The sequence below is a fragment of the Silene latifolia genome, chromosome 2 (genome assembly GCF_048544455.1).
Source record: "Silene latifolia isolate original U9 population chromosome 2, ASM4854445v1, whole genome shotgun sequence".
In the NCBI taxonomy this organism is placed as follows: domain Eukaryota; kingdom Viridiplantae; phylum Streptophyta; class Magnoliopsida; order Caryophyllales; family Caryophyllaceae; genus Silene; species Silene latifolia.
The window spans coordinates 196,225,814-196,237,337 of NC_133527.1; positions in this window are offsets into that span (position 1 = coordinate 196,225,814).

The window sequence follows — 11,524 nt, forward strand, 5'->3', positions numbered from 1 at the left end:
GCCAACGTCAGGCGCGGAGGTCGTCAGCTGAGGGGAGCTCCCACGTGGGCTGAGACTTGGGAGAGTAGGCACCTCGTGTGGGCTGCAGAGCGTCACCTGTCTTACAGGACGGTGAAGAGCTTGGTAAATAAGAATTCACTACTCCTCACCCATTCTCTTTCATCCTTTTTATCCAAACTTCTTGCAAATCTCGTTCAAAACTAAAGATAGCTTTGTTTCAAATCATTATAGGAGGCCGGGAACATCAGGTCGTTCTCGGGTTACACGACAGCGATGGAGCACTACGAGCGGCTGTCGGCGGAGGAGAGGGCCATGATCGAGCGCGGAGCGTTTGGTCCTCTGGTTCAGATTTGGAGGGATATCGTGAAGAGGAAGCTGCGGGCTAACCTTAGCCTGGTCCGTGCTTTCTTGGATCGGTTCTGGGATACGACTTCCACGTTTCACTTGCCTTTTGGTGAGGTGGGAGTCACTCTGGAGGACTATGGCATGATTTCGGGTCTGCCGTGCGGGACCGAGGAGATGGTGTGGCCGGAGACTGCCATGAGAGCGGATTCGGCCGAGGCGAGGAGGTTGATCGGCTGGAACCTGTCGCCGAGGGTGTTGCGATCGGGCTTGGTACCCGTACCTATGTCCGAGATTACTTTGCGGGGAAGACCCGAGTCGGTGACGATCGATGGGAGGGAGACTGCTCCTCCTCCTGTATGTCTGAGCAGAGAGCTCGTACGTGGCTTTGGTGGTTCTTGTCTTCGATTTACCTCGGAGACAAGGGTGAGAGGCTATCGACGAAGCTTCTTCCCTTCCTTTTCGACCCGAGTTCCCTAGGACGTTGGGACCGGGTCATCGCTTGGTTTTGCGGTCCTCATCCGCTTCATGAGGGCCATGGTTCGTTCGAAGTTGATGGAGAAGGGGACTTCTCCGGCGCCGCTCGGACCGGACTCTTGTTGGAGGTATGAACCTTCCCTTAGACCGAAATAAATTCTTTTCTTTGTCGAATCACGAAAGATCGTTATTGATTATTCCGTTTATAGGCATGGGTGTACTCTTACTTCCCGAGTCTCGCGCCGAAGAGGACGGAGCCGCTGGAGAAGGCCTATCCCGTGGTGAGGGATTGGGTGATGTGTCGGACGAAGAGCAAGCGCGCTTCTCACAATGTCTACCGGCGGGATGTGAACGCCCTTCAGCTGAGTAGCGTGAGTATCCCTCTTGTATTTATATCTCTTGTATTCTGCTTTCACTTGATCATAGGAATGATCTTTGCCTTTATATTGTCGCAGTGGGTGCCCAGACCTTGGGCGGAGTACGCTGGAGCGCCTCCTTTCGTCGCTGAGGTCCTTCGACCTAGGAGTCCGAGTCGGCTGTTGTTGTGGACGTCGATGGGTCCTGTGTGGTATCTGGGCGAGCGTTTGGCTCGTCAGTGCTCTCGGGGCGCGTTGACGGTTCCCATTGACCCTCCGAGGACGATGTTCGGGGAGCCACCGAGGCCGAGAGGGAGGCGGACCTGGCTGGTGCCAGTGGCGACGACCTTCTTCTGCCTGGCGAGGACTACTCGGCGTTCCTTTACGGGAGGTTGGCGTACTGGCCAGTAGTGGTGAGCATCCTTTACCTTCCTTGATTTGATTTCGAGAGTTATGATGAAAGATCATCGATTAATGAGAGCTTATTTGTCTTTGCAGGAGGTCGAGGCGGCGGGCGTCGAGCCCCCAGTGTACCCCGAGACTCTTGAGTACACTGACGCGACCGGGTGGACGACGATCTCTGAGTTGCGTGACTTTGACGTAGCTGTGACGGATGCTGGTTTAGACGACTGGCAGCATCTGATTCGGAGGGTGAGCCTCCACCTTATGTACCTTTCGTGTAAGAACACATTTGATTGAACTTGTTCACTTTACTGAGGATTCTTTTGAAATGCAGGTCGCGCCATCTCGGTTTGTGGCACTATGGAGGGTGGCCAACCGGCTACGAGCTACCGCCATCGAGGCACTTGTCGGTGGTCGAGGTCGTCAGGTATGAACCTCATTTGATTTCTTTTGATTGATTTTCAGTTTTGTTTGAGTTGATTGACATGAGCCAATTTTGTTGTGTACAGGGTGACCGCGAGCTGGAGCGAGAGTTGGCCCAGTCTCGGGAGGAGACGGCTCGCTTGTCGAGGGAGCTCGAGTTTCGGGACGCCGAGATTGCTGTTCTTACGGCGAGGGTCGCCGAGTTGGAGGGTGTCCATCAGTAGTTTGGCATAGTTTTGTGGACTTGTACATCTGATTTTGAACGTTTTTTGGACTTGTTTGGGGCGCAAGCCCCCAGTTTGCTGGGACTTTGGATTTGGTTCGGGGCGCAAGCCTCCACTTTGCTTGTACATTTGTATATATGATGGCCTGCGTGCCTTTGCTGCTGGGTTGTGTTGCTTGTACCTGCAGGTTAGTTCTTGGACAGGTTTGGTAGACAACGGTTTACGCCGTCATGCTGCCGAAATTTACATGGAAATCACGTAAAACATACATTTTATACACGTTAGGCCTTAATTAGCGCAAAAGGAGACTCAAAAGTATACAAAAGGTGCAAAAAAAATGCGAAAAGCAAAAAATTTTGCCAGAAATGACCGGACGGTAGGGAGGGTTACCCCCTAAAAAAAGAAAAAATAGAAATCTGTAAGTTTAGAAATGAAAATGTTGAAATGAAAACAAAAGAGAATTTATTTCCTAAAAAATGAAATTAAAATGAAACTTATAAAATTTAATTAAAATGAAATTTTATTTCCTAAGAATAATTAAAATAAAAAAATTAAGTGTGATGAAAATGGCAAAGGTGTCGATGTCGCCTCGAAATGCGTGCCCGCAAATTTAGGAAGTTGGAAACATGGTAAACTGCTCGTATTTACCAAAATAAAATCCCGTAGGAATAGGAAATTATTCGTTATAGAGTTAGGAAAGATCCAAACGCGGAAAGCACAGGAGGTGAGCCTGGGGAAGAGGCGCAGCATGAGCTGCGTCGCTTTGAATAGGCGCAGCAGGAGCTGCGCCTGTTCCCAAGTTTGTTTTTTTCCTGGCGGATTTTGGAAATAGCAATTAGTATAAATAGCAGCGTCGTCGAAGCTTTAAGTCATATAATTCTTCCGTCTTTTCTCCGTTAATCTCATAAAAACTCCCAAAATAAATTTTCAAGAGAAAATTGTCATCATGAACACTTTGGAGATCCGCTTGAAGGAATGGACTAATGAATTTTCGAATGTTGAGAAGCACGACATGGGTGCTCATAACCTTGGGTCCTTATTGAGTTTGAAACTCATTAAGGTGGTAAAACCGTTCTTGGATGCTTGCCTTGACTACTGGGACCCAGATTGTCATGTTTTCGCGTTCCCAGGTGGTGATATTTGTCCTTTTCCGGAGGAGATTGCTGCTATTGGTGGGTGGGATCCTGAGCATTTACCCGCTATTCCTTCCACTTCACAAGGGTATAAGACCAAATTCAGAGACTTGCTTGGATTGACTAGGCTCGAGGTTGATCGCTTGGTTACCCCGAAAGGCGTGAGAATGCTGGACTTTGTAGACCGATTCATCAACAGCGCTGACCCCACAGTCTCTTATGTTGCCAGGAGGAGAGCCTTTGTGTAGATACCCGTATCCGTCGATATTGGAATTTATAGAGAACCCGACAAACACCCGATGATGATAGGACACATGTATTCTTTAGTTGTCATTGTCATTATTTGGAGCTCGTTTTACGAGGTAGAATGGGTGTCGTCGATGAAGTATTTTATTAATTTAAATGATATTTAAATTAATGTTTTTTAAGTGAGTTCATTTTATTAATTTAAATGATATTTAAATTATGGTTTTTTAGGTAAATTCAATTTATTTTATTTTATTTTGAATTTATTTTCCCAAGTTTATTTTATTGAAAATAAAATAAATATTTGATTTGAAAAATCATTTTATGAATATTTTTGATTTGAAAAGTCATTTATTTTAATGGGTTATTTGATTTGAAAAATCGATTTTAAAAGCGAAGGAAACTCGTTTTTACACTCGTTTTGGAGCTCGTTTTTAGCTCGGTTTTTGAGCCCGTTTCCTTTACGAATTGGCACGAATCTCGAGTACACTAACCCACCTAAGCCTCTACCCATCCACCCTTGTTCGAACCCCCCAACCACGGCCCAAATTCTCGTCCCAAACAACCCCAACCAGCCCACGCATAAACCGAGCAGCCCCTGTTTTGGCAGCTCAATTCCCGAGCCCAAACCCGCTCCAAACACTACCAAAACCCGTACCCATTAACCCTAACCCATACCCTAGTATCCTACCCATATTATCCTAGCTTAATCACCAAGAAAACCCCCCTCAAACCATCACAAAAACGGATGGACATCAGCCATACGGGATTGAGCCCGACTGCCTCCTCCTCTCTTTTAACCTATTTTAAACCCTTATAAATACCACCCCTTCACCATACATTCATTTCTATAAGTTCTCCATACATCCAACCATCACTCACAAGCTTTAAACCTCAGAAACAAACCCTAAACATCCTTCAAAAACCCTAAACCAAACCGACACACAAACTGAAACTGTTTGTGTGTCCTCCTCGAAAACCCTTTCGTTCCTCCATCAAACCTTCATCAAAACTCGATTTTCTTGTTTCTAATTAACCACATAACATCCATCTACATATTAGACAAAGATTTACGAGCCAAATTTCCCTTGAGAGTACACGAAATCCCTCGAAAAACAGAGTGAAATAACACTCTGTTTTCGCGGTTTCTTCTTGTCTGTCCAGTTCTGTTTGTGCTCGTTTTTCGTGCCCAATAACCCAAAACGAGCAGGGGTTGCTTTAAGATCCTTGTTTTCCTCTCTTTCTAGTTTCCAAAACATCTTTTAAATCGAATTTTCGTCGTGAAACGAGGGAGATATCACTGTTTGAAAATCGCTGTCCAGAAAGTTTCCAAAACGCGTGTTTGCTTTATTCTTCGTCGACGACGGCCTCTCGAGATAAAATCTACCATCGATTACGACCCAAGACGGTGTCAACGATACATGTAGGTTGAGGGTGCATCAAATCCCCTTCTCTTTCCTCTTTTTATTTCGTTTTCTTATGCTCTTTTTATAGTTTGTTTTTTGTTTGTTTTCGTTTTGTTTATCGATTGTTTTAATTTAACTATGAAACTAGTTAGTCCGAGTATGAGTTAAAGTACCACCATGAACACCCGCGTTGACTTGAGATGGGAAAAGAAACCGCTACTTCTGTCGGTCGTACACCCCCGTCTCATTTACATATCCTCGTGTTCAAGGTAGGGCATAAATAAAACAATTGTCTAACTTCGTTCTTCGCTTTCGACCCCCTTTTGTTTCGGCCAAATCGACATACCCTAGGACCCGTTGTATGTTAGTTTAACCTCTGATTGTTAACCTACGACATATTTAGATAACATTAATTTAATTTAATAACCTAATTAGACACGATAGGTGGCTTCGACGTAAGTTATAAAATCAATCGACGATTCTGTAAACAATTGAATGCATCTCTCTCTTTCACCTAATTTCTCGCTAGTATAAGAGTGCGTGATTAGCACCTTCTTATTGACACTCGATGAGTTAAACTAATTAGCGGATTTGACCTATTTAGACCCTTTAGGCCGTGTAGAATAACACACTTTGCGCGACAATTAATCAACTTTGTTTCTAATTCGTTTTCTAACTTGTTTCCTATCCCTTTTCGCAAACATTCGATCTAACCAATGAATTTAACTTAGAAACTAGGTTGACCTTACCTTGGCCGTTGGTTTGGGCCGTGGCTTTAGGCCGTGGGGTTGGCCACGCCTTTCTTTGTCTCGCTTGTTTCTTACCTTTTGTTCTTTGTCGTTTGTTAGTTTGTAATTTATCGTTTGTTTATCGAGTTGTAATCTTTCAAGTTTGTTTTACTTTTATTGAGTCAAAACCTTTTCTAAAAACCTTAGTCTTGTTTGGTTAGACGGTTATTCCCCAATGCTTGTAGGAGCGTAGTAAACCGCATGTTGTCTAAAGCGACATGGCCCGGTTTATGCTAATGCATGCTTTGGTGCGTAGCCCTATGTCTAATTCGATGAGATTAAGCGCGAGCACGCATTACGAGGAGTGACCCAAGGCCGTGGGTCATGTGAGCCGTGGGCCACCCCTCATGTGCACGGTTTTCTAGGCCAAACGGCCGCGTGTGTTGTCGTGTATTGTTTTGTATGTAGAAATTGTATTTAGATCGAGTTGTATCTTTAATTTGTTGTTGTGTCGGCATGGAATGCCTGGTTTGTAATAGGTAGATCCCAACGGCTCCCCCATTCCCCCTTAAGCCTTGTTTGCTTTGTTTTGTATGTTGCTAGATTAATCAACCCACATGCTAAATTACAACTTTGACGAAGTTAGTTTAGTTGCATCTAAAACGACATAGAAATTGTTGTCACATGTTAGGGTTAAAACAACGTTTGCATATCATACATCGCAGTAGCTATGACCTTGTTTGAAATCCGACACTTGACTTAGTAGAGGCCGTTATCGACGGGCGGGGTTGGGTGTCCTTATGGGCTTCCCAACACGTACCCTCACCCCTTACTCAAGATCTATGGTTTGTGGATCCGTCTAAATACCATTGGATTACGAGAGTCATTCAAATCGAGTGATATAGGGTACAAGTCTTTATCTTTAATCACTCGTAGTCGATTGGCTTTATGCTTTTCGATGAAAGGTGTAAAGTTGACTTGAACGGTTCCAAGTTCCCAAAAAACTTGGTGGCGACTCTAATATGTCTTAATTCGATTCGAAAGAACCTCGAGTCGATTATGCCTATTGTGGATCCCGCGGACGCAGTTCCCGAGGGCCTTGTCCACACTTTGGCGACTCCGCTGGGGAAAAGAGGACTAGTTACACTGTGTTTCTAGGGTCTTTTCCTCCGAGGTGAAACTTGAAAAGAAAGTGTTGGAAAGTAAAACATTACTCATAGTGCTACGATTCATGCATAAACCCTTAAGGACTTGCCCGGGCCGTCCCAGCGTTTCTTCGTGATGCGTGGGGGGCGACGTCCCACTATGCCAGGAAGCTGCACATTGCTCGCTTCCACTTCGCCTCGCGTGGTTCTTGGGAGTGGGGACGATCTTCTAGGTACTTTACCTTAAGACACCTTGCTCTATAAGACCGCAAAAGGATGGAGGGCATAGACCTTCTTGTAGAAGACTTGCCGAGACTTAGAGATGTCTAGGAGCATACATCCTTATAACATGAGAATGACAATGTGCAATTTGTTTTCCCGAGTCTTGTTTTTCGAAAATTCCCATGTCCTTTTCAAAACCGAACTTTTGAACAACTTACTTTCAAAATAGCATGGTTTTAAAAACGCGGAATGCTTCCCAAATAGGACTAGAATTTTCGGCCCAAAATGAGCTTTTATAGCCGGCATGCTGCCCATTTCAAATCTCATTTTCAAATCAATCCTTCGTTTTTTCCAAATCCGATCCAAAATGTCTCTCGAACCTCAACCAAGCATGAAATGCGTCGAGTCGTGTCCGGGTCCTGGCCGTGTTAGGCTAGACGTTTTTTTTCATTCCAAGAGTCTAGAACACGACCTTGTTGGGTCACCCAAGCTCACCTCTTGGCCTTTGAGTCATGTTGGTCGACCTTTTGGTCTAGGATAGTCCACAAAAAACGTCCAAGCTAGGCCCTTTAGGACGTTTCACTCGAACCCATGGGCTATGTTAGCCCAATCACGGGTTTAGTCACACCAAGTCCAGTTTAGAATCGAGTTATGACAGTTTGAGTCATGTCGTTTTGTCGAGTCTAAAGTGAACCGATGTCTAAATCAAACCGTGAGTCGAACCCTTGTTTAATCAGGCTCAAGTCGAGTCTTTGTTTAAGTCAAGTTGGGGTCGTGTCCTTAAGTGTGCAAGGGCTCTTACTTTAAATATTGACTCAGTACGGGGTTTTCTTGTAGAAAGGCCGCCAAAAACCCGACGTCAAGCAATGGAAGATGCTGTTAACAAGCTTACTGAGGCCGTGAACCTCATGATGACCCGAATGGATGCAATCGAATCCAAGCTAGGTGAAGACTCCGCTTCATCTACCCCACCTCGATCGATCCGGAGAAACGGTTCAAGTTCATTGAGGACCGTTTGAAGCTCTCCCGGGGAAGAACATCCACTATGAGAATGCTAGGGCCTATGCCCGGTTCGGATAAGTTGCCCACGAACATGGTACTCACCGACATCCCAAAGTTCAAGGGCACCGAAGATCCAGTTCACCATGTTAAGGCCTATAAAGGGTACTTAGCACTAAAGGGAGTACCTGCTGATATGCTCTCTGAAATTTTCGCCCAATCTCTGGGAGAACACCCGAAGGCGTGGTTCTACAATCTTGACCTTAAGAACTTCCCCATTTTCGAAGATATTACGGTGGAGTTCTGTAAGCACTATGCGGACAACGTTGAGATTCAAACCAACATAAGAACTTTGGAGGTTATGACACAAAAGGAAAAAGAAGGCTTTACTGAATTCCTTGCAAGATGGCGCGCTGAAAGCGTGAAACTAGCCAAGAAGCCTGATGAAGTCGAAATGGTAGATAAGTTCGTAAAGAATTTACGACCTGTTTATCGTAATGCTCTGAAATACCAGAATTTTGGCTCTTTCAAAGAATTGATAAGAATCGGGATAAAGGTAGAAGATGATGTCATAAGGGCAGAGGCTGAAAAGCCAAAAGGATACCAATGGGCCTCATCGTCTAAGGCCAAGGCCCCAGCAACGACCCGTATTGATGAAGCCATCAATCTCTTAGAAGGGCAATCGAAGAAACCGCAACGCCAAGCTCCTAGGGCATTCACCGATATCGGATGCACTTATACATACGCTCTCCAAAGGCTCATAGCCCAAGGAAAGCTGAAGCCTATTGATCCAACTTCGGACCCTCCCGCTGATCAACAAGGTAAATGGTATAAACCAAATGCCTACTGTGCCTTTCATCAAGGGAAAGGCCATGATACTGAAAGGTGCTATCGACTGAAGCACGAAATCCAAGACATGATTGAGAGTGGAACACTCCCGATCCCAACTGTTAAACCCAATAACATTACCAATCCATTTGGCGATCACGCTAACTTTGTTTCTGTCGAAGACAATGTCGATTATTCCCATCTTATCCGCCCATGTCACTTGAAAAGGGTGTTTATCGGGAAAATATTTGTGGATTGCTGTGAATTCTTGCCAAACCCGAAGAATGAAATTCAAGTCGGGAGTCTTGCTCTAGAATGTACTCCTCTCGTTAACGAAGTTAATAAAGGACAATTCGATCCACCAACCTTCATCATTGGCGTAGATCCTCAGAGGACTACCTCGGGATGGAGGAAGACCATCAAAGGGATCAAGGATCAGAGCCGAGCATCTAAGCTGACAGCTGAACAAGAGAAAGCTCATGACCAGATTTGAAATTATGAGTCGGGATCTGTTTTCTTTTCTTAGTCGAGTCGAGTCTAGGACTTTCTTTTCTTGAAGTTTGAGTCGTTTGTTCCGCGATGTCCTAGGGTGTGTCCTAGGAATCGTTTCTTCGAGTCTGTTAAGCATTTCTTATTCCAATAAAAGTTCCAGTTTCGTTTCCAAATTTGTCTTGTTTCCAATCCTCAATCATTCTGAAAGCATGATAAAATGCACAACACACTCAAAGGCATCCATGGGGTAGAAATATGTCCCGTTTCAAAATGTAAGGTACACTAGGATCCTGTGTTTGATTCCTTTACCTATTCCATGTCTGGCGGTAGAAAACCTCCATCAAAACCAATGCTTAACACACACCTTTAGATGATTCTATGATGAACCCGGACTAGCTCCTTGTTTCCCCTATCGATGATGGAAGGCAAGCCTTTTCCCCAACAAAATCATCCCATCTCGAAGAGAGAAGATATCAACCCGTTCTAACAAGGAATTGTTAGTTCTTACCTAAATTAGTTGGCGAAGCCCAGTTTTCAAGGTGTATCCATTTATGACTAAGAGAATGAATAGAAGATCATTTTCAAAGAGAGAAAAAAGATGAAAAAAATTAAAAAAATGAGAAAAAGAGAAAAAATGAAAAATGAAAAAAAAAAGATGAAAGAAAAAGAAAAAAAGAAAAAAAGATGTTGAAGTTATTGCAGAACGCTTTTGGTTGAATGTCAAAGTTACGGAAGCCAGAAGTCAAGTCAAGTACCCATAGTTGAAGTTCAATGGGCGAAGCCCAAAAGCTTAAGTAGTAACCTCTTTACCCTCTAAGTCCTTCCTGAGACAGTTACAAGGGTATAGTCGGGAATTTTGAGAATCATTCCGCTTGTGTTGTTATACCTAGCCTTTAGGGTCCAGACATGGAAATTTGAACCCACATCAATTCCCAACCTATTTGTACTCGGGTTTCATCAAGCCTGAGACACCATTTCCAACCATGTTATAAGCCATAGCCCTTGGCCTTAGCATCACAAAACGAACCTTCAGAATGATCGTTTACCTTACGAACCTGTTTTTACCAAGCTCCACATCCCAAAGAACCACAACCTTTTGTTACCAACCCTAGACACGGGATTTAACGGTACTTTACAGGCTAGAATGGGATATGACATGATACCTTAGGTGAATCCTTCGAGTGTGTACACACAATCAAAATGCCATGTTTATGCACCATGATCGAACTACGTCGGATTTGATTTCGCTCCACGCGAATACGTAGGCAGTCCTTCAGAATAAGGGATTCAATCCACTCATCAACCAAGTTGTCATCTTGTCAGTTTCTTACGGGTCTTAACCAAGTCCAAATGAAGCCACCTTTGTTTGAGTCAGTCTTAGCACTCGATGTAGGCTAGGATAAGGATATAGGTTCGGATGAATAGTATCAAGTCTCAGAATGAGCTTTATCTAACAGATTTAGGCAAAGATCTTTGAGTCACATAGATGTGGGTTTGTGTTAGGAAAGAAAATATGAAAAACCCGCTGAAAAGAAAGAAGGCGTGGAAGAAAAATAGTAAAAGCCCGCTGAAAGGAAAGAAGGCGGTGGCAAGAAATGATGAAAACTCATTTGAAAAGAAAGGAGGCGAGGAGAAGTGAGAATGTTCCCGACAAAAGTCATGTGTGGTGTCCAACCGTTCTCATAAAATCAGTCTGTGTTTAGTGTCTGGGCGAAGCCAACATTGTTGCTCCGTGAGTCTAATCCACCCTGTCAATGCCAAGTGGTCTTGATTCCCATGTGCCCTCGGGAGCACGACCATGCCATACGATATCTCCGTCCCAAGTTCGACGACCTTGTGATTCCCATTTGCCATCTTTTGGCGCCAGAACGGCCAATTTAGATTTCTACCCCCAACAAGTCAATAATCGAGTTAAAACCCGTGCACACTTACAGTTTTATTTTCCTTTTTTGTTTTACGGTAGCGGGCTACGCCCACGTCTGTTTACGGGTCATACAGAGTGTCTGAGTCGTATTTCCTGCTCACCCGTCAAGGTTCGATTTCAAAATGCCAAAGATTTGAATTCGAAATTTCAAAAACTTTTTGCGAATTATGGGATAGA